At 36.2% G+C, this 25,243-nt stretch overlaps 1 protein-coding gene across 1 annotated transcript in view; it reads right to left on the bottom strand.

The window, feature by feature from the left end:
• The window catches only part of sev (receptor protein-tyrosine kinase sevenless), a 1,896,734-nt gene that overhangs the window by 1,759,838 nt on the left and 111,653 nt on the right, over positions 1–25,243 (bottom strand). The window lies entirely within an intron of this gene.

Genomic DNA, 25,243 nt, shown 5'->3' with positions numbered 1-25,243 from the left:
AGGTTGGTGCGCTAACCCCTTGATGTGGAACTCCCTGCGGTAGCAATCTTTTTCTGTGGTCATGTCACCGTTTCTGTTATACCCCTGTGACAGGAAAGTTTGACAAGGACGAACCAGGTATCAAAATCGCGACACCTCTAAACATCCTTTAGTACTTCAGGTGAGTATCTTATCGACCTGAGCTACCGCACCCGAATGAAAACTGATAAAAATTGATAACAATTATTTTCAAGGTGAAATTTGAAAATTTATAATCTATATAGCTAGGGGTTACTTGGACCTAGCCAAGAAGTGGGTCCAAGTAACCCAATTTTTAGTTTTTTAGCAATATAGTATTCATTATTTATAAATTTTACATTCATATCCTGAGGTACTTAAAAGTACCAGGTTAGATAATTCGTTTTGAACTATCAAATTGTTTCAAAAACATTGTTTTTGTCTTTAATTAGCATTAAAAAATGACCTATATATACATGATAACTATTATTATTATCATTACATTCATACATAAAGTGGTTTTCTACCCAGCTGAAACTATTGTTATTTTCTTAAGAACTATATATGAAATGTAAATTTCTCTTTTCCTTGAGTGTGACTACAGTGCGTAATACAATGAAGGTGAAAATTATCAGGTCACAAAAGTTCGTGTTTTTATCCCACAGCAACTTAACTTGAGGAGGTTAAGAAAAGGCGGCACTTCAGGTAGAAGCTAGTGATGCTGCTAGCTGTTGAAAAGATGTGGAATCATGTTTCTATTTACACAACAGCAGACCCAGGAGTGATTTAAAACATTTTTTGTCGTGGGTTCAAGTAACCACAGTTTACTGAAATTTCATTCTTGGGAAATATATAAACAAACTAGATTAGCAGGTATTTTTTCTTTATTTCGCATTGCGCGTTAATTATGTTGAAAAAGCAATTTTTCGATTCGGGGATTCGCAAACGGGAAATTGTCAAAAATTCCTGGGATGGGTGGGAAAGAATTATCGCTCGAAAACCCAACTAATGAGAGGATTGCGGGAAGAAATCATCCCACTAAGAGAAAAGTCTACTCAAAAACCCCATTTCTTGATGAGAGCACGCCCTAACACAGGACCGTCTCAAGAGTACCGAGCCCTCCCCCTCAACCAAGTGAGTTTTCTTAAGCCCTACCAGACAAATTCTTGAAAATTTCAAGCATTTGTCATTTTAATGAGGCCCCGGGCAGTGCCCGGAGTGGTTCATGTGTTTAGACGGCACTGTCTATGCCTGAGCTTTTCCTAGCATCGCCTGTAATCGGCTGTAAATCCATCGCCCCAGGGAAATGTTCGGTTTTTATGTGTGCCTATAAGGGGCTGCCGTTTCAACATGTTGACACGGGGAGTTCTTGAACGGGCAAATTCTACAAAATTGAAATATTTGTTTTCATTACTGAACCTTCACAAAATTTGATGTAACCAATGAAAAAAAAACACAACACGGATATAGGAAAGAGCCAAACATAAAACTAAAATTTTCGTAGCACGGTTAATCCGCTTCCCGGATAAACGAGGCTCTACTGTATTTGAAACTTATAATACATTTTCATTTTTTTCCTTCGTTCTTTTTTTATGACAAATCTACCTTTACTTTTGAAACTAGTGTAATGACTAGTGATAATAAAAACAATGTACTTTTAGTGAAAAAAAGGAAACAATGAAAGAATAATAATAGTATTACACGGATGTCACCGATCACTTGATGTGGAGTTCCGGAGTTCGAGAGAGATATTATTTTTCTTTTCTTGCTTATCATTTTGGCGTTTCACATCCGTTCAATTCACAATGTATTTCCGGTAGTGAGAATAAGCGTTCTTAAAGAAGGCCATAAACCATTTCCGCTTAACGTTTGTTTGCAGATGATGAATACTATAAATATTCCGTGAAGATAAGGGATTAATTGAAGGGTAAAAATGGTAAAAGTGCTGCAAAGTGACAAAAAAATTTCAAATATAGTTTTTCCACGTTACAGCAATGCTTATAATGTTGCCAACGTGAAAAGTGCCTGGTAGTCCTCTAAAAGCCCTGCATGGACTCAGTTATACCTGAATAGTTCGGTGCATCCACACCATTCACCCTGTGCAGGTGAAATTTCTGGAACCCGTTCTGGGTGATCTGTGGGGATTATTTCCATTCTTTGATCTCTTCAAAGTGGTCTTTCGATCAGTTCGGATTTTTTCATACGAACGAAATGAAAAAAGCTCTATGAATTCGTATCCGTGATTAACCGAATATTGAGAGAGAGGGAGAAAGATAAGAGGTGTCAGATAAGCGCATATATGCAACACCTTCTAGAGCAGAAAGCCTGACCCCGTGATTCGAGACGTCATTGAGATCCGTCTTCGAATCCAGTCTTCCCTGTAAGATCGTTTTCCAGCAGCACCACACATTGTAATGCCGATATTTATATTATATATTTGATCCACGTTGCTATTAATTCTTAATGTTATAAAAAAGAGGTTGAATTAGCAAAAAATCGAGCACTTGAATAGACAAGTTTATACTCATAATTCAACATTATTTTCAAGTATCAATTAGGGCCAGAATGAAAACTTGACAATATTTGAAAAAAATCACCCTTTGACCTCAAAATTTCCCCAAGAGAATTAATTTTTCGGAATTTCATTTCTGTTGATTTTAACCAAAAAATGTCCATTGAATAACCAAAAGAAAATTTTGAGACCAATTCAACTATATAATATCCTTTATTTTTCATTAATTATTCACATATGCAATATTCACTATATATTTTCAGTCATTTAAAAAAAAGGTATAAGAAATTTTTCATGTAATGTGTATTTTATTAAAAGGAAGAAGAAAGAACGAACGAATAAACAAATATAATTTGCTTTGCTCCTTCCAGAATTCCATCCAGAAAATTTTAATGTAAACTATGGATTAGATATACATGATCGCATGATTCTCATTCGTACACAAATGCATAACATTCATGTTAAGATGTGATTCAAGTAGTAAAAATATATTTCAAAAATAGGGTTTTTTTAAATGTCACCAATTTCTTCTTTGCATATAAAATTGTTTTATTATTTATAACTTTTCTTCTTAAAAATGCAATTTTATTCAAAGATTCTTTAGAAATTTAAGCGAGAAAAAAATCCACAGAAATTTTTGCCCCACATTCTAAAACTTACCTCAAAGAAATATTGTTTGTACCTGTCTATATTTCTCAAACCTTTCTATTAAATTTGTATATATATATATTTTTATAGTTTTTTTAATTGGGTTCCCGTATTTTAGCAATATATGACATCCATATTTGTTATGGGCATCTTTTTTTTCAGCCATCATTCAGCATTTTGCCTGTTGTGGCGTTGTATATATTGGCCAGTCAAAACATGCAAAGCCCAATTCGTCAACACAGAAATAACAATTTTGCAATTCCTAAAGAACCCAAAGTTGTTTATTATAACGCATCGCGAGTCTGTTTCGAAAATGCACCTGCTGTACATACACATCATTGGCAAACGTCACGGCCCCCACATGCTAGTGCCGTTCCTCCAGGCCCGGATTTTTCACGGGCCCTCTCACCCCCTCCCCGAGCTGAGATTATGATTTATTTTTGCAATTAAAAAAAACGAAATTCTTTCGGGAAGGGAAAAAAAATGCTGAGTGAATGCTTCCCCGCCCCCTCCGAGAAAATCCTACGTACGCTACGGATTTTGTATATACAGTAAACCCTCGCTACAACGACACTCGATGATTAAATGTCTCTACAATGATATTTTTTAAATCTTGTTTGGAATTGCCTAGTATATTGTTCAACTATCGATACAGCAATATCCTTCATTACAATAAATCTCCTCTCTAACGATATTGTTTTATAGAATTTGAAACTAGTATATATATGTGTGTGTGTGTGTGAGATATATATATATATATATATAATATTTTTAAATTTAATATTTCACATTTAAAATTGTCCTTTGTTCTTGGCTATTTGTCTCGGAGCAGGTGTTCGACGATCCCGTCTACACGGTCTTGCTCCTGGTGTCGTGCCCTGAGCGACCAAATCCTTCTCCATTCTTTACAGGGGTAGTACAGGGGGTTGTACTACCTGCTCATGCTTATTCTCATCCGATCCGAATTATAAGCATCGGTTCATAAGCATGACGTTAAGAATAATCCGAAAAACGATACCAAGGAATTATTCGTAGGCTCACTCCTTAACGTCACGTGATGTGAAAGAGGGAAAATCAAAGAAATCGCTTTCTACAAAGGGAAAAGCGATTTTTCCCTTTCTCCGATCGACCACTGACCAATCAAAATTAAGCTTGGGGTATACAACTACTACTATACATTTACTGAATTTTTTTGTTCAACGACGGTGGCAACGCGATTCAGTTTTAATGCACGTGCAGAACATTTGTTGTTGTTTTTTTTTTTCACATTCTTTAACGTTAAAAATGGAAGGTGTTTGCGGGGCTATCGGCTAGATAATTTTTTTTATTTTTTTGAATGGGGAGGATGGAAAATGAGAGTATATGAAGAGTTATTTCTGTAATTAAAATATATTTTTCAGCGTGTAAATATTATTCAGAAAGATATTTCAGCATTCTAATTAATTTATTTAAGTTCTTTCTAAGCTGTACTTCATAAGGAACTACCAAAATCACATTGGGATAATAATGTAGGCTCCATTGCCTATTTTGATGGACGTGGGTGATTATTACTTTGTTTCATTTATTTTATATAAATATATATATATATATGTATATAATTTTAAGATAATATAATTATATCATCGAGAAATATACCGTGAAAAAAAATCTCGAAAAATATAGCTGTAGAGGGAATTATCGTTATATCGAGTATCGTTGTAGCGAGGTTCCACCAAGGGCGTAAAGTTATTGAAAATGTTGGGGGGGCTCAAGCCCCATACAATGGAACCTCGTTTATTCGTCGCGTCGTATAAACGAGGTTTTTAAGCACGTCGCCGAACAGTCGGGTCAAAGCGTCGTATAAATAAAAAACCGTATAACTGAAACGTTATCTATACCTTACTCTTCCGCGAAAATTTCCGGAAGAAAACTATAAATTATTGTAACTCAAAACCATATTTTATGAAATTGAAATCAAGAAAAAATTATATTACAAAAAAAAATTACTCGAAATACAGCACTAAGATTGACATAACATTGCTGTTTCATAAACCTCAAGCACTCTTATGATGTTCCTTTCAAGATTTGAAATACAAAAATGCGTTATTTATAAACTTAAACAAAAAATTCGTCTGTGTTGTTCGATTTCTATATTCAAGAAAAAAGCCAATAAAGCATAGAGTTCAGCTCTTTTGAAAAAAAATCAGTTCTGCTTTAAAGAACTGTTTTTGCGTGCATCTACGGTCAACAATCAACCTCCGTTAGCAGTCAGTTCATTTCGGAACTTGCAACAGATATTGTTGAAGCCACCTCCATTCCGTGGTCACATCCGCAGGCGATCAACGACCAGCCTGGCCCCAAGAACTTTTTCAGTACATATGTTATATCGATATGTTATACCCGGTTCCTACAGGAAAGTCTGAAAAAATCTAAAAAACTTCTTCAGCAAAAACCATGCTTGGCTCCTCAGGAATATGGCTGTTTCCTACATAGTTTTTGATTTGTCAAGATCGGCTATATTCAAATGACATCAAAACAGGAATCATTCAATGTTTTAAAACAGTATTGAAATTTATACTCGATGAAAAATTCAAAAAGCATGGTCATATAGGCTTATGCAGCCAGAGCAGCTATCCTATAAAATGTTTGACAAATGATTTTACTTCATGTTCATTTCTTTTTCTCTTTAGAGGTGGGGGGGGGGGGGTGAAGAGGACAAAATCACTGAAAATATTACGATTTGATATTTTGGTTTTTTATTGGTCGGCATTTCTTCGAGCAGAAATACTTAATTTCGTTTCATTTGTATTCAATAATGTGCATTTCAATATAGTACAGGAGTACCGTATTTGATTTGCAAAAAATTCAATATAAACAAACAAAACAAAAATATTAAAATGTCTGAGTGAGTACAGTATTTAAAGAGAGGAAAAATGCAACACCATACTGAGCTCTTTCACGTATTAATAATGAGAAAATTATTATTGCGTAATTAATGACAAAAGTTCGGTGTAGATAATATCTGATATGATGATATGAAATCATTATGAAATCAATGATGCAATAATTTTATTGCATCAATTAAAAAAATGTGAAGGAAGAGCAACTTTTTTGCGCATTAACCCTATGTAGTCCCGTTGATTTTTGAATAGACATGGTAAATGGTCAAAAAACACAAACAGGTTTTTTGGTATTTCAGGAAGTACATCCTTTAGTGTCATTTCAGTACAAGGTACAGCTATATAAGTACAATAATTTTTATCTATCTAGAGAAAGCTGATTCCTTGTTGGTGTCATATTTGAGAGCTGTCCCAATTTTACGTGCTCAGAGATTTATATTATAGCACCAAATTGAGGGAAATGGAAATGAAATTCAAGGACGAAACTATTCAACTTTGCTGAGCAAAATTCTATCTGTTTATAGATAACATTAAAATTAAGGCAGACTATATTTTACCGTTAATTAATTATTTTAGCTAGTTAAATCCAGTATAATTAATTAAATTGCTGTGATGATGTATTGTTTCAGTTAAAAATATGCTAACAGTGCCAATTTACATCGGTTTCTGGGAAAAAAATAATTTTCAATACGTTTTATGGAGGAGAACCATAGAGGGTATAAAAACATTGGTTTCCATTTTATTTGGCCAACATAGGTGATCAGTTGCTATTAATATTAAGGTGCACCGCAGATAGCAAACGTTTAAAAACCCATTGGCATAGCAGCTCGCTTATTTTTCTTAACAAACACACACTTCAGTATTAGTATAATACTGAAGTCACACTGATATCAGTAAAAGTATAAATACTTTTTTTTTAATTCATATATCAGAAGGGGGAAAATCTTTGTTTACATATAATATACGTCTGAGCGAGTGCTTATGAACCGAAATTTTAGTGTTTTTTTGCTCATATACTACTGATGTATGTAAAAAATTTCAACGTTGAAGGACCTGCAGGACCGGTAATTATTTTTGGTCAAGCATTATCTTATTTGCAATCATTTTCAATAAATCAATTGGTATCAGTTTTTACCATAAACACCCACGTGATAGATATGCCATTCATATTTTATCCTAAAAATTAATTTTAACAAAAATAACTTAATAATCTTATATAACTTAATAACTTAAAATTTTCAATCATGTAATGCTGACCACGGCCTATCGAAAACCACGGTTTAAATCACCAGGAATAACCAAACATAGTAGCAATAGCAAACAGTTCGAATGAAACGCATATTTATACATTTCGTTTTAAAATAAATATTTATTGTATCTTCATGTTGTTCATGTCAAATACTCACATTTAAATTTACGCAAAAAATACACACAAGAACCTATTTATACAATTATATAGTTTCTGAACCGGTCCTAATTTCTGCATGAAGTGGCCCATTTAATTTAAACAGCACAGTATTTACTCTATTCGCTAATAAACTAAGCATCTTTGACCCTATAGACTAAACGAATGAGACGTTTCTTGATGGAGAGACAGAATCGTTAATATGAGAGATTTAATTAAATGATTAAATTATATGATACATCAGAGACCCATCGGGAGCGCATTTTCTTGCATGCGTCCGGTCTCACACTTCAACATCGAATGATACTAAAATGATAGTACCGCTACATGGCAGGTGTCTTTCTGCTACGCACCTACATCTAAAGAGCAAGGTGGTATTCGCTAACATTCGGCCACCCTGCTACAAGAACGTCCTCGTTCACATGATACATTATTTTGCACAGCACAATTTTTCTGGAGTATATCAACAAATACACTAATTGCAAAAGTAATTATGGAAACTATAAAATACGATACACAATATAAATGTCAAAATATAACAAAGTACAAAAATTAGTAAACACACATAATATGAATTGAAGTCAGAAAATAATGACAGTTCTCTCATAGTTCATAGTCTTTCAAATACGACGGCAATTTTCTCGCCCTTTTAGTACGGTTCACTGTGTTTGAATCATTGTCAGGATCGCAATATTCCTCTCTCGGTGTACATGCATTTGATACATGATTATCGTTGATTTGTTTCACTTCACCATCATCATCGTCATTGAGCTCTGAGTCAATAACTTGATCTTCATCGTCAACAAGATGGAATAGTTTCATCTGAGATGCATGGGCTGTTGTTGTATAATTTTGTCGTCTTCCTCGCCCTTGACCACTTTGACGAAAATCAGTGATCTTATATGTGTCTGATGGCAGTATTCCAGCAACCACCATTGGACCTCGGTACTTTGCTTGTGTTTTGGTGCTTACTCCGGTCTGCTCTGGTAACCGTCGTACCACTATCACATCACCAATAGAATATTTAAAAGCAACGCTGTGATGAGCATCGTACATCTCTTTCATTTTCTCTTTTGAGTCCAGAATATTTTCTCGAGCTTGATCACGCAATTTGTTTGGTGACTCATATTCGGAAGAAGTTGGCAATAATTCCGGTGGGAAGTAACCAGGTCTTTCGGGTTTGTATCCATGTAGAAGTTCAAAAGGGGACTTGCCTGTGGACTTACTGGGTGCCCAATTTATTGATCTTTGCACTTCAGGCAATACTCGATCCCAATCCCTATGCGACTCAGTTTTAACAGACGAGGTTATCATAGGTATAAGAACTCTGTTTATACGCTCGACTTGACCATTTGCTTGTGGCCTTTGACTACAGATAAGTGTATGTCTGATTCCATGCAATTTACAGTAATCTTCAAATGCTTTTGACGTGAAGCAGGTTCCTCGATCAGTTATAACACGATGGGGAGTTCCATAATCATTGATGAATTCATCAAAGTACTTGAGTACACTTTTCGTGGAGCAATTAGGACACGGTCGTAAACGAACAAATTTCGTGAAGTTATCAATAATGACCAAAAGTTCTTTGTTGCGATGAGAACTGGATATCAATGGTCCTAGGAAATCCATGTGAATAATTTCAAACGGTCTTTTACCTGGGAGTATAGGGTTCAATTTCCCTTGTTTCTTTCCTGACGGTGCTTTTGTAAATGCACAGACCACACACTGTCTCACATGTTGTTTGACGTAGCTCACCATTTTTGGAAACCAAAAATGTTCTCTGATCATCTGTACTACTTTTTCTGCACCATAATGACCTGAAAAATCATGATATTTCACAGCAAGGTATTTTCTCATGGTTCGTGGCATCACAAACAACTTTCGTTGCTTGCAATTAATTTCTTCGATGCGATAAAGTATACCTTCATTCAACTCATAGTTATCAATAGTAGATTTATCATGATGAGTACGTTTAGATACTGGCTTCTTGAGAACGGAAATAATTTTCTGCAATTCTTTGTCCTGAGACTGAATAAGAGAAACTCTATCTCTTTCGTTGGAAATGTAAAATGCCTTGGGATTTACATTAAATTCGCTTGGACCGTTAGAACGAATCCCGTCATACGATGTATTTTCGCATTCTTCCACAGGTGAACGACTGAGAGCATCGACGTGCGTCATATTCTTTCCAGGACAATGTTTCACCTCATAATCAAATTCGCTAAGTTGTTCAGCCCATCTCGCAATTTGAGGCTTAATATTTCGTTGAGTGTTCAAGTATATGATAGCAGAACAGTCGGTAACAAGCGTAAATTTCAAGCCAAGTAGTAACGGTCGAAGTCGCGTCATTGACCATACAACAGCAATGAGTTCAAGACGACTGGAGTGGTACTTTTCTTCATTAGGATGAGTTCTACGACTCACACAGTACACCAGCCTTAGATTGTTGCTATTGTCCCGTTGAAGTAGCATACCTGCTAATCCAACCGCACTTGCATCAGTGTGCAATTCTGTTTTATCACGAGGATCGAATAACTTTAACACCGGTTGTGACACTAGTTTTTCTCGCAAGATCGCAAAAGCAGTTTTTTGTTCATCATTCCATTCAAATAACTGATTGTTCCTAAGTAAACGGTTAAGAGGAAATGCTATGATAGCATAACGTTCTATGAAGCGCCGAAAGAAACCAGTCAAACCCAAAAATCGTCGTAGTTCTTCTTTAGTCTTGGGAACTGGATACTCAGCTATAGCAATTAATTTCCTTGGCCCAGGCTTCAATCCCTCTCTGCTTACCACGAAACCAAGATATTCCACTTCAGGCATACAAAATTCACATTTGGATAGTTTCAATGTCACCCCAGCTGTTTGCAGTTTTTCCAGAACCTTTTTCAATTTTACCATCATGTCATCGAAATCATATGCGCCAAAAAATATATCATCAACAAAACATGTTACAGTGTTCCACAATAGATCACCCAAAGCAACAGACATCGCACGCTGAAAAACTGGAGGCCCATTTGCTAATCCAAAAAATAAACGAGTTGGCTCGAAATGCCCATCAGGTGTTGTAAACGCAGCTTTACGTGATGATTCATCATCCATTGGGATCTGGTTGAATCCTTGACATGCATCGAGAATGCAAAACATGCTAAATCCTAAAAGACGGTCAAGCAAATCATCAAGACATGGAAGGGGAAATTTATCTTTCACGGTTTGAGCATTTAACTGCCTGTAATCAATCACCATTCTGTATTCACCAGTCTTTTTGGGAACAAGTAGTACTGGACTACTGTACTCCGATATACTATCTCGTATAATTCCTTGATCTTTCATTTCAGTTGTAATTTTTCGCAGTATTTGTCTTTCATAATGTGAAGCACGGTATGGAGATCGTGCTACCGGTTTGCTTCCTGGAATTTCATTTATGTGCATCACAGCTGTATTGATGCATCCGATTTCGTCAGGTTCTTTCGCAAAACATGAACGATAATCATTAAGTAATTCGCACAGCCTATTTTTTTCTTGTTCCTTTATGACATCGCCGACTTTAATTTCTTCACAAATAATAGGTTGCCTATTGCTTGTGATTGCTTTTGCAACCATAACATCAGAAACATCAACACTGGAATCAGGCTCGCTATTCTCATCATGCCAGAATCCACGCAAAATACCTCTATTTTTCTCTATTGGTATTTGGCATACCTCCTCGACCTGAATTTTACACAATCTATCAAACTCATCGATATTAAGGAACTGTGACTTTCCTTCTTTCCGTATCAAGATTAATTCCGGTGAATCGATAACATTATTACCAATGAGTACATTTGGTCCCTCAAAAGTATCGTCTTTTACTATATAGAATGTAATACTTCTCATTACTACATTATCTATGGCGACATTCACTTCTGTAATTCCTAGAGGTTTACTAAGACCACCAATACCTCTAATAGGAGAAATAACCTCATTACGAACGTCGGCGTTTACCCTTTGAGCAAAATTTTGTTTCATCATAGATATGTCAGCACCTGTATCTACAACAGCTTCAGTTTCTACCTCATTGATTCGAACAGTTTTGTTGTGAGAAGGAATGTTTACTTTCGGCATGAACATAGCTGTGTTCACCAGAAGATTTTTTGGTTTTGTTGAACAATCTTTAGTACCATGACCCTCTTTTTTACAAGATGTACAGAACTTCACCCTTTTTGGTTTAGGACAATCTCTGGAAAAATGTCCCTTCTGGTAACAGTTATAACACGCATTATGGTCTGCAGGTTTACCAGTATCAATGTCCTTTCGCCAATGATAATCTTCTTTCTGTGGTTTGTTTTTGTTAAATTTTTCTCGAGTCAAGTTTTGAGTTGGCGGTCTAGAGCCTTTTGAATATTCATTATTATACACTTTTTTACAAGTGCTCATGACCACACTTTCATATTCATCAAGCATTTCTGTCAACTTTACCACGGTTGTGATTTTTGACCATTCATCAATGAAATGATTACGAACATCTGTATTCACACTACGTTTTAGTTGATCGGTCACGATAAGTTCTTTTAGCCCCTCGAAATCTTTTATTCCCAATCCGCTTATCCATTCCTCGAAATAATTTCTCAATTCGAAACCAAAGTCCTTCCACGTAATTTCCGAATTTTTCTTGTGGTTATTGAAAAGCTGACGGAATTGTTCAGGGCACAATTTGAATCGTCTCAACAGAAGTTTCTTAACATAGTCATATTCAGCAGCTTCCTGCTCAGGTTCTCTGGCAATGAGAGCAACAATTTCTGATGGTAATACACTAATGAGATGCGTAACCCAATGTTCTTTCGGGATGGACATGATCTTAGCTTGACGCTCAAAAGAGGTCATAAATAAGCTAATATCATTCTTCATATCAAATTTTGGGATCAATTTATGAAGATCTACTTTAAATGAACTATCATTTTCCCTCGCTAGACCCCCACCAATTGAACTTAGAGACAGTTCTAACCGTTTCTTTTCCAATTCCAATTCCATCCTTTTCATTTCCATTTCATCCTGACGCTTTCTCATCTCCATTTCATCCTGACGCTTCCTCATCTCCATGTCATTTTGACGCTTCCTTTCCTCGCGCTCATCAATCTCTCGTTGTATTCTAGTTTCTATAACGGTATCGACAAGGACCCTAACAAATTCTTCCTCATAATTCTTCGAGTTTATAATTAATAGTTTTAAATCAGCAACTTTAAAATCGGGATCAACTGTTTCCCCAAGCTCCTCGGCGAGAATTTTCAAGTCACCTTTTCTCGCTTTCGCTAAGAATGACATCTTGCAATATTAAAAGAAAATAATAATAAAAGAAAAGAAAATGACCAATGCTATGGTATTATTGCTAAATAATGATACGGAAGATATATATAGCATTAAATTGACTCTGATCATGAAACGAAAATAGTTCAACTCACCACTACATGGCAACAATAAAAAAATAAATCACTTCACTGCATATACACGAAAAGAAATGAATAAAAAAAAATGAATTCACTGAAAATTAATCGAAACTCGCGCAAAATCTTGTACATCGCACTTGCGCGCTAATATAACCCTCGCATCGTCAAACGTGGAACCATATAATAATGTGTGAAATAACCTAATAACTAATTCACTGTGGATCAATCAAAGTTTGCGCAAAATTTTAAACATCACACTCGCGCACTATCACCATCACAACACCTCGACACATCGGAAACGTCGCAGAATAATATACATCATACACGCACTAATATCTCGCACTGCATATACTAATATCGCGCACTAAATCATCACATCATATTTCCACCAGCAAGGATAGGTCGTAGAATCACTGAAACATCAGAAATATCGTTGAATCTTTAACCTCAACAGCCATTAGACTACTTCGGGAATCCTCGGGTGACATCGGCAATCGTCGGGAGACATCGATATCTTCGGTAACATCGGAGATCCACGGAATCTTTAACTTCAACAGCGATTAGTATACTTCGGCAATCCTCGGTACACTTCGGATATCCTCGGGTGACATCGGAAACAGCAACCAGCGGACGTCATCGGCAATCACCAGTAGAAAAAGAAAGAAACTTTTTTTTTTTGTTTCGTCGTCGAGAAGACAAACTTCGCAAGCTGCCGATTGTGGGCTCTAGTTCATAAACATCAACGCACGTGGGATATGCATAGCATCATCGTTATCACTATATATCTATGTCTATGTCATCCCACTTCTGAATTATAGACTAAACGAATGAGACGTTTCTTGATGGAGAGACAGAATCGTTAATATGAGAGATTTAATTAAATGATTAAATTATATGATACATCAGAGACCCATCGGGAGCGCATTTTCTTGCATGCGTCCGGTCTCACACTTCAACATCGAATGATACTAAAATGATAGTACCGCTACATGGCAGGTGTCTTTCTGCTACGCACCTACATCTAAAGAGCAAGGTGGTATTCGCTAACAACCCTATTTATGCAGGGTTATAATTGTCCACTTTTTTCTAGGGGCACTTCAAGTCAAAGGTCCTGACTTGCAGAAAAACAAAAAATTTGGGTGTCATAAGATGTTTTTTTTACACAAATTATTTTCGACTTGTTCCTTGTTATTAGAGACCACTGTTTAAGCAAAACAAATTTGAATAATCCAACTCGCAGTTTTCCAAACTTTTTGTTTCATCGTCCTCTTCTTCAGAATTTGTTTTTTTCTCAATCCCCCCCCCGGACCTTTCCATGCCCCCAAGGGGCGATATTGCCCATTATAGGATACTCTGATCTAACTGATCATAACTTCAATAACAATCTCTGTTCCCATTCTTCTAATCACTATCACCGAATATTATTACCAAAATCTGTTGTGTTGTCTGATCAATAATTTCATGGTCGGTTTTCTTTCACCTTTCGTAGTTTTGTAATTTCTGAACTCCGGATAATCCACCCTCGGATAATCGAGGTTCTACTGTACTTTAGATTTCTTTAACAATCTTGTTCCAAACAATGTTTGTCGTAAAAGCTTTCGGCCTCAAGAATATCTGTATAAACATTTTATGCAATCGCAAAATTCCCAAAAAATTAGAGAAACTGCTAATGAGGTTGTACTTACCAAGATTATTGTTGCTCTGCTACAAATTGGGCTTTGATGATGACTCCTTCATCATGAAGGATGAGTAAGGATGCAACGATCGATCAGTGTTGACTTGAAAATTTGTAACATGAACACTCAACGATGACACTTGGATTGAAAAACAACTGGATGTTTCTTCCTCTTCTTACATGCTATAGTTAATATGACAATCCTGTTTTCGGTATTGTCAACTCTTTACAGAAAAATTTCTCACGTCTTCGTGCGCAAAAATTTGTCGGCAATTACCTTTTTTTTCTACTATAGTTCGGCTGGTCAAATCACCATTTGACCAGCCGAATTCATCTTTTGTGAACATTTCGGATGTCTTATTCTTCGTTTTTTTCTCATGGTTAGTACATCTGGACAACATAAAAATGTAACACTGTGCTAGCTTTCTGAAGGAGGGGCACAGAGATGTGTGTTACTTAAACACCTATAAACACATGATTCAGTTAGATGGCGATATCCATGACTGAAAATTTCGGGAAAGTTCTCACGCTTCCTCAGGGAAAAATTTCCAATACATCTGGCTGCCCATTCGTGTGCGTCTTTGTTCGGAATTCGCCTATATATATGTGTGTGTTTGTGTATGCTCCGCCTCGCTTCAGGGCAGTTGTATTCTAGAAAGGCTACTAAATTTCTACAGTGGAACAAAAATAGTCAAAGCGCCGCTGACAGGAAAACTACAACATCCATCTCATTATTGCTATCATATAATACATTGCTACCTCCAGAGGGGTGTACAAACAATGAGGAAGGAGATCGTACAGGAAGCGATATAGACCCGTCAACCAGTAACCAAGTTAACAAGTGAGGGGGGGGGGGGGTTGGGGTGTATTCTGTTGAACAGTTTTCTCCTTTTTTTTTCTAACTCATAATGGGTATCTGTCACAGGCATAGTACAGAAGTGCATTCAAGAGGATTCGCTGATGGCATTTTCTACTTCTGTCGCCAGCCGATCTACAGAGACAGTAAACAATCCTCAGCTAAGAAAAAATAAATTAGTGATTGCTCTTTTCTGATGCCCGTGTCAGAAGTACGTGCTTTGTTGTCCTCAATGGTTAATCCTGCCTATTGCGACCCAACGCTTTTCTTTGATCTTGTCCCAAAGCGATTTGCCTTGTCCTATCTACCCGCGAAAGCTGGTTGTCTGGAATAACTACTATATGGTCATACACAAGGTTTCTAGAATATATACAGTTATATAGTTAGAATATACATAGTTAGGGGGTCATACAGGCCCCCTAACTAGGCTGGGGCAACCAGGGCATTGCACCAGGGCCACATGCCTAATTGGGCGCCACAAAATAATGTACATTTATTTTGCATAATAATAATCCTTTCCAAGGGCCCCCAGAAAAAGTGTGCCCTGAGGGCCCCGAAAAGGCACGCTATGGTCCTGTGTTCATAGAAAAAGAATTTTCTCGCTAAACATGGAAAGAAAACCTATAATTTTTTCTTTGTTGAATTAATTTTCAATTTGAAATCTTATAAACGGATGACCGAGAGAGAGGCTTGAAAAGATGTCTCGTCCAAAGATCTCGTTGTAAAGTCATAACTATTAACATCATCAGACATACATTGCACTATAAACATGCCCCCCCCCCTCGCTCAACGGTGGGACTAACCAACACCTTCTAGAGCAAGCTGCTTTAGAAGGTATTGGACTAACAGGGCTCCAGTGCGGGGGGGACGATTCCCCTCTCCCCTATCATTTTTTGTTTTTCACACGAAAAATTCACTATATCCACCAAAGGCCCTAGCCTGAGGCCCTGATGCAGGATAGGGGATGCCTATAACATCTCTTTTATAGTCCTTGCCAACAAAATTAGTGAAATGGGATTACTCGTTATCAAGTTATCGCAGCTTCCGGTCATTTTTATTTGGTCCCAGAGTGACGTTATACCGAGGACTGACTATTTATAATTTATTGAATTTTAAATAGATACATTTTGCGGCACTTACATACCGATATTGTGCATGCATTTCACTATTTATAAAGGGGTGGCCGACCTGCTTCCTTAGGTAATTGAAGATTAATTTTTACTTTTTAAATTGAAGAAATTCTTTTCAATTTGTGAGCGATATTTTTCTTATGAATGAATGAGTCTTGTAACCAACTTGTAGGCTATCTCCCTCCCCCCCCCCCTCACCGATAATGTGTAGTAGGCCATCTTTGCAATGACCTAATTGATAACTTTTTATTGACTTAGTTTTAGTTTCGTTTCTCATCTTCGAAATTCCCAACCAGATGGGGAGAAAACGTTGAGGGGCGGGGATATCACATACCTCATTGGCGTTGCTGTCACCCCCTTTTCAGTCACCTCATCAATGAAAATTATACAGTTTGTACAATTTTTATTGATACACATGCACAATTTAGATTAGGATGTTCAGTTTCCCTACTCAAAAATTCAAAAAAAATTTCTAATTTTCTTTCCTAAATGAGCATTCTTACGAAAACGAAGAGCCAGTCAAATTATATTAGTGGAGGGTGCAAATCTGTTCCACAAAACAAGGGTTATGGTGTTGACTACACTCTTTAGGAAGACGTTGGCTGAGGTGTTGGGCAACATTTAAAATTTCCATGAGTGCTGCGAACGTAAATAGTTCAGGAATCCCTTAGTTATAAAGATAATATTTTGTATTCATTGTTAAAATGTAGTGGTGACTTAACGAATGGGCCAATAAAGCCCGGTCGAGGGGTTGGTCTTGGACCTTTGAAAAATTATCATTTAGTTTTCATTTCCTTTTTTAAAATCAATATTATAATTCACTTGTTGTTTATTTGATTCTATGTTCTACCCCCACCCCCAGTAAAATTTTGTTGTGAAGGGGCTTGAAAAATGTTTCGGCATTGGTCCTCAAGATCTGTTATGAATGAGCATTTAGAATGTGCTTTTTTCCCCAATATTTTTCAAAAAAACATTGGGGGGGGGGCCTAAAAGTTATTGGTCCTCCCGCATATACGGGACTCAAGCGTGTACGAAGGAGAGGGAGAATGCATTGCACAATGGTTTTTTTCAGTAATTACTGGGGAGGCTCAGTCCTCTTACAAGATTTATTGCGGTTGGGGGGGGGGGCTCAAATGGCCTCAGCCTCTAGGTTCTGGCAACTATTCTTTATAGAGTGTAATTTATTTCGGTTTCAATATCATTGCTTCCCAATTTTCAACCTCCCCCCACCATGCATCTTTGGACTTATTTTTATGTCGGCGCCATGGCCGTCCTCCGGTCGCAGTGAACAAAAGAAGAGACACTCAGTTTTTGCCACAGGCAAACAAGAAAGAGCCCCCTCAACACTTCAAAGAATCTTCCTCTCAGCCGTGCCTTCTGGCAGTAAGGATTGGAACCGATGGAGGGTGCAATTGGGGGATTGAACGGCAGGGAAGAAATGAGATAAACGTATTGTCATGGAACAAGAAAGCCAAAGACCATCCAGATTTTTTAAAAGAACTAAAATTTTGAGCAGATTGTTTCCATTAACTAATTCATAATTAGGACAACTTTTGGTTAAAAAAAAAATTTTCATCATTGCAAAATGAATAAGCCATATTCATACGAATTTTTGGGGGGGCTGAGCCGCATCTTCAAAAATGTTGGGGGGGGGGGCTCGGGCCCATGGGCCGTATAGAAGTTTACGCCTATGGGTTCCAATGTATACTCCACTTGGATTTCTAATTGAATCCATCCAATCAATTGCAAAAAGCCGACAAAATTGCATAGTTTTCTTTCAAGGAAAAACACCACTTAAGTCATCGTAATAAATTTCCAAGTCCAAGAAATAAATTTTTCATTTTTCGTATTTTCTACTCGCGATGGCGAGTAGAAAATACGATCATCCGATGCTTAAGAAGTGGGTCTCCCCTATCCTTATCGTCATCCGAATATTCGGAGAAATACAATGCTTGTTTTCGGAGGGAGAATGCCGCTAGTACGGAAATTTCCCTTTCATGCTTATATTGTCATAATCGGCGGGGATACGGATCGGATTCCCGATAAGCATGAAAAGATAGTACAGCCCCAGTAGATACCGTTTATACGACCTTCTTTATCTCTATTATGGAATTTTCACATTTATACGACGCATAGTGAGGTATTTTACCCGAAAACCTGGCTAATATTATTTTTACATTTTCAGTGCACTATTTTGAGCTGATATGTCGACTAATTTATCGTTAAAATACTGAAAGAAATAATTTTGCGGGATAAGTTATTAAATATGAACATATGGAAATATATTTTGACATAAATTATATAATTCCCCCAATGATGAGGGAAATTCCTCAATAAAGAAGAAAAAATCTAATTGATGTAAAATTATTATAAAATGCTAATAATAAATTGGGGGAAGATAGTCACATCTAAAATAATTTTCAAGAGTAATTTAATAATTTTTGAGAGGAGTGAAATTACTCTTGAAAATTATTTTTTCCGATAACACTGGTCACAATGTTACCACAATGTACTCCCTGTAGATTTTAATGTTAAAATTTTTCATTTATACGACAAATAACTTCGATTATGTCGACTCTGACTGCAATGCCAACATGTCTGGAGATACGGGGAGGGGGACGCGTGGAAATGTTTCAATTCCTTGAGCTACATTAATAATTTAGCGTAGTTTGATTCCTCAACTTCGTGAGGAAAAGTAAAAAATTACAAAAAATTCGGGTATGCTTTCGTGGACGCATCCGCAAATTTACATGTAAAAGAATCTATTTTAAGTCTTGATTATGTGCAAACATTATTCTTCATTGTTTGAATTCATCACTATTAACTGAGAAATTGCGTAACCAGTTCTCTGCTGAGTTTAAATTGCATTCGAGATAAAATGAAAAATTTTCACTTAAAATTCTGAATGTCACTGCTGGAGAAGTTCCACAATTTTGATAGATTGAAACATTTGAAAATCATATTTTATTATTGTCATAGATTTCAAGACAGTGTATTTATCAGTAAAAGACAGTGGATTGAAATCAATTCTTCAAGAAAAACTACGGGAAAATAGGCCCGTGATACACATGTTACAAATAGCACGAATGCATGCCACTTTCGTGCTACTTAGTAGCATGTGTATCACGGCCCATATTATGCGAGATGAATATTCTTATTTATAGTCGTAATTATCGTATTATAGTTTAGTTTATGAGTTAGGAAGATAGTTTTAATACTTGATTTCAATGAAGAATAAAAATTCAAGTTTTGAAAATCCAGAGAAAAAACGCGACATTTTTTCCCCCCCAAAAAGTCGGGATGGTAAAAATTACGTAAAAATACGGGGATGTCCCGTATATCCCACATATATCAGCATAATTGAAAAATAACTTTATAATAAGTGTAGAAGAACCATAGAAATAGTATTGAAGTATAAATCGCGTTTTTAAACTTTACACTAATTTATAGCATATTATCAGTAGGGTAACCACGTGTTCTTTATTTTACGGGACATTCTCGTACTTTCACGTAAATTTGGCCGTTCCGACTTTCTTTATACAATTTTCCTATATATTTCCAACAATGCTAATTTGAATTTAAAATTTCTACTGAAATTGTGAATGAAGGTAATTTTCATAATTTATAAAATATTTTGATAATTATTAAAATCTCATTTCGTGTATTTTCCATACTAAACATTTTTTCGGTTAATTAGAGTTCAATTCGCTGAGATTTCTATTATCCCGTCATTGCTCAACCCTCGTTAATTTTTCAGAAATTTTAAAACAGTTGGTAATATTGCCAACATCTTCAGTGATGTCCCGTATTTTCTTTATAAAATTCTAGTTTTAAATATTTTTCTAACGAAATATGATTACCATGCCATGATGAATGATTTTTTTCTCCTGAAATAATTTTTTTCTACAGTGATTTGTAGGAGCTCAAAATGTCATTTGATAATTTTGTCGAGCCACGGTAATTTTCTGCACACGAGGGCTAATTATACCAGGACCTACAATTTATTGCCGATACCGAGAACAACAGACTTTTTTTTTTCATCCTCACCGAATAGTTGATGCACTAACCAATCGATGTGGGACTCTGCTGCAGCAATCTTTTTCGGTGGTCATGTTGCCATTTCTGTAGTACCAGGAAAATTTCTGACATGGACGAAACGGATATCCAACACGCGACACCTCTAAACATTAGTTATAAACCGGTACTGTCCCTGAAAACGGGACGTTTGGTCACTTTTTATGAATCTGTAACAAAACTTCTATTTTGCACTAGATCAGTTTCCCAACCTTTCTTTGCCCCATCGCCCAATTCTTCAGAAAATCTTTTTACACTTGTTAAGTTTCCACAAAACTGTAACGACTGTTAATTGTAATGACTAATGACTGAGTTTTTCTTATGTTATGTTATCGAATGGCCTATAGCGAAAGTATTTGTGAAACACTGAACTAGTCATCTTCTCATCGAAATCGTCAAATATGATCATATTTTAAATATAAACGAATAATAAATTTTCGACCTATTTTTTACTCAGTTTTTACACTACCGCAACTGTCTTTGGAGTCTAGTGAGAAAACAGCTTGCCAAACGATGTGATGGGCTGAATTTTAAATATTATGTTCTCCACAGGAACTTTTTGGTGTGCGAGAACCCTAAGTTATCAAAATAATATCTGAAGAAGGACCAAAAAAAACTGACGCTATAGGCGGGATGACTGTATAATGTTACTCTCAAGATGGATATTCAAGTTCTCGTCTCGATGAACTAAATTAGTTTATACGATTTGAACGGTATAAAAAATTATAAAAACGATTTTTTTAAATAAATTTAAAAAAAAATATTTTTTTTTTGCTTTCCATCACATACTAAACTAAATGTTACATAATCTCTGTAGTAGATGGATTACAGAAATAGAATAGCAATTCAATTATAATACCACGACATGAGGGATGGACCCTTGTTGTGGAGGTGAACAATAGAAAAGGATTTGGTCGCACAGGGCACGACGATATTTATCTTGATCGCACAGAGCACGTAACCTTGCTCCTCTCCGATGCATACCTCTCCAAGATGCAGCTGCCCCTTTTAGCCAATCACAATTAATTATCCGCCTGCCTCTCGTACGCCTACACTTTCACAGCTATCCTTTATCGAGATATGTACGTTATGTAATTCACTTTTACTACATTCACCATGAAATAAAGTCATCCACCGCCTGCTGCTCCTGATATCGCTTTCTTTTGCTTCAACTTACTGCAATTCAATTATCAAATGTGTGAATGTGATATATCTGGATAATGCCTGCGCTTGAGATACAAGGAAATCCGTAGTTGAAGAAAAAAGAAAGAAAAACATCGCCTCTCTCGTTTTCTTTTTTTTCCGTTTTCTTTGAGCACGATGAGAAAAAAGGCGACTGAAACGAATAACTATTGCTATATCTATTTCGTTTCAAGTTAACTTTGCAGTGAAGAGGAAGCTACGAGGGAACGCATCACTCTTTGCTATGACAACGAAAGCCTCTTAACCTATGTATCGATGCGCGGCCTCGGTAAGGTATGACTGATTCTCGCCAATCTCGCAGAAAAAAAATATTTTTTACGTATAACGTAATGCTTGTAGAAAAAATTGCAGTCAGTTAGTAACAATTAGCTAATGAAAAAAAACCATCGTCGATACTTTCAGAAATTAAAGTGCGGTTTTTGAAAAACAAAAAAATCATTTTTTTTTAAAATTGAAAAGTATCTTAGTAACTCCTATTAACCCGGTTTTCACGTTTGAATTTGGGAATAGCCCCAAATAATAATAATAAAAATGATACGGAAAAATTTAGAATTCTTTTACTCACTTTTCTTGCCGAAATTTCCGTCGCTCACCCACCCGAACGCATATACGTCGATGACATTTGTTATCACTACAGTTTTAGTCATTTTTTACGGATTCCCATTTTATGGAATCCTCACTTGAAGTTGTAGAACTATCGGATTCTCTATTACTTATTAATTGTTGCTCCAACATGTGTTCCATCAGGCCATCTGCAATCCAAAATTCCTTCCTTTTCAATAACGTGCATTATGCATTATTGCCAAAAAGAACGGAGAACGTTTTAGCGTGTTTCTATCTCTGGTGAAAAGAAAGATACAACTGTCACAGAAGGAAAAAATACACTGCAAGCCTAAACCATTGTGGGTCTCTCTCTCTCTCTTGCTTATTTATATTTATCTGGAGAGACACCGAAGGGGCATCTGGGCCTCTGCTATGGGGGAGAAGATGGCGTGTTGGGTGTCGGTGCAAAAGAGACATTACTTATGTCAACACCCTCCGCTATCGGCTATTGGAATTCAGAAACCACCCCTATCCTACGAACACGGCAAGAAATAGATAATTTTAAAAGAAGGGGGGGGGGGCGCCTGGAACCGTAACCTACACCCATAAAGAGAGCCTCTCACAACGGTATCGGCGCTGTCGTGAAAGAGGGACACTTCCTGTAATCAATGAGTAAATATCTGAATTCGTTGGAGGCTATTTTCGGGCGAAAAAAAAAACTGATTGAATATATATATATATATGTATATATATATATATTCGTCTGGGTGTGTAGGCCTATAACTACATGCAAAACTGAATGAAAAATTGTATCTATTGGAAAATTCAACAAAATGACGATATAATATATATATATATATATATATATATATATATATATATATTGTGCAACCAAAAAAAAAGCACGACAGTGATATTGGCGGGGAAAATTTCTTGGAAATCGCGCCAAAGTGTTCTTCAGCTCGCCATGGATTTTTGATAATGGTAACCAATATTTTTTCTAATTTAAAAATTCTAAACGAATATACATTGGTTCAAAACTGTATTTTTTCAGTATCTTTTTCGAAATCATAAAAAAAATTGAAATATTCTATATAAATGATCATCAGAGAAACCTCCGATGTACCTCCGAACTATATTTTGCGGCGAAGGAATACACTCTCTACCTTTCTCTTCACTGCAAAGTTAACCTGAAACAAATGGCTATAGATAAGAAAAAAATGGGAAAGCATGACGTCAGTCATAACGAACCGGGGCTAGAACTCCTAAATACACAGGCTGGCGCATGCGCCATTTTGACCCTCGGTAGCGCGCTGCTCAATGTTATATTACCGTAGGATCCTTAGAACGTCTTCCTTTTCTTTAATATTATTAGTGTTTCTGAATCATTTTTGTCAATTTTTTTTCGAAATTACAGCAAAAATTCCGTGATTTTCGGCTCCAGAATGTCAAAATTCGGATAAAAAAAGGATTTCTAGAGTTTTATAAAGACCAATGCAAGAATCGTGAACTGTGCATTAGACCGCCAAGTTCCTCACGGAAACGGAGCTTCCCTATGCGAAGTAAGTGAAATTTTAATTATTTAAAATAAAAAAATTTTTACAATCATGTTTATGATACATATTTGTAACAATGTTGTTAATTATTACAAATACCATTTAGTTCTATTTTAGAACTAAATGGTATTAATGAAAGTACAAAAATCAGTGGAAAATAGCAGACGATCTTTGGCGTCATAATTTCATGAGTTACGGTTATTTTAATATGCGCAATAATTTTCTGGTTTTTCCATTCCGTTTGATTTTGGAGAAAAGATGCGTAAGTAGAGGATTTTTAACGAACAGAATTAGTTGAATCCTGAATTTATTCGTAGTTAACTCTAATTCGTTAATTCGTAAGTTAACTCTGAAACATTTATGATTGCTTACGTTTTTGATTCCTAGTTTGGCGAGTTATCGCTACTTAGTAACGACCTATCGCTGTTTCAGAGAAAGATTCGTAAGTTATTTTATTATGCGTTTAAATCGTAAATAGTTTATAAATTTTGAGATTTTTAATTAACAAAACAAGTCGAAATCGAATTAATTGGTCAGCCCCGCAATCTTGCTTGATCACTCAAGTGAGCTTTTCCGATTTGGCGACTTATCGCTTGTATATTGAGAGCATTCCGTGGAATTAAAAATAAATGTAATATATAGTAAAAAACTTTTTCAGTTTATTTTCATTTCTGTCCGTATTATTTTGTTTTTTTTTACAATAAGCAACAAAATTATGTGTTCGTTGGCAATCGTTAATTAGTGTTACAGTACTGAGCAAAGTTAAGGGACCATTTATCAAAGATATTTTAAGGGGCTCTATATACGGGGTGATTATAAAAAAACTATCCCGACATATGGGCCCCTAACTATCATACCATTCACAGAAACTGAATGAAATTTTGGCATAAGGTATTTTGAGGTATGCGCTCAAGAATGATATGGAAAACAACAGTGTCACTCTAACAGTTACGGTTACAGTGAGAAAATTTCGAAAATATCAAATGGCATCACCAAGTTTTTTGTATTGGAATGCGATCTCCATACTGTAAAACACTAAATAGCGTTGGAATGGCACCTGTAGCACGAAAATCCCCGGAGCTAGGCAAGGAAAAAGTAAAAAGGACTTTGCCGTGCACCAGAGCATTAATGTTCGTTTCATTCGTCACACCGTTTCTTCGGCTGAGATCCCAGCCTGATTAGTCCTCCACAAGGTCATGTGGAAAATTTGTGAAACACAGTGAAATGCTTTATTTTATGCTGCTTCTCTGTCCTTATTGGTTGTCCTCACTTTTAGCCTATCTACCGCCGGTGATTTTCATGCTACAGTTGTCGTTCGAACGCTATTTAGGGTTTTTCACAA

Source organism: Pholcus phalangioides, unplaced genomic scaffold (genome assembly GCF_987345545.1).
Source record: "Pholcus phalangioides strain wild (caught in Gottingen) unplaced genomic scaffold, Ppha-v1.0 ptg000011l_1, whole genome shotgun sequence".
NCBI lineage: Eukaryota > Metazoa > Arthropoda > Arachnida > Araneae > Pholcidae > Pholcus > Pholcus phalangioides.
Note: the sequence above shows the minus strand (reverse complement) of the source record. Positions and strands in the feature narration are given on the sequence as shown.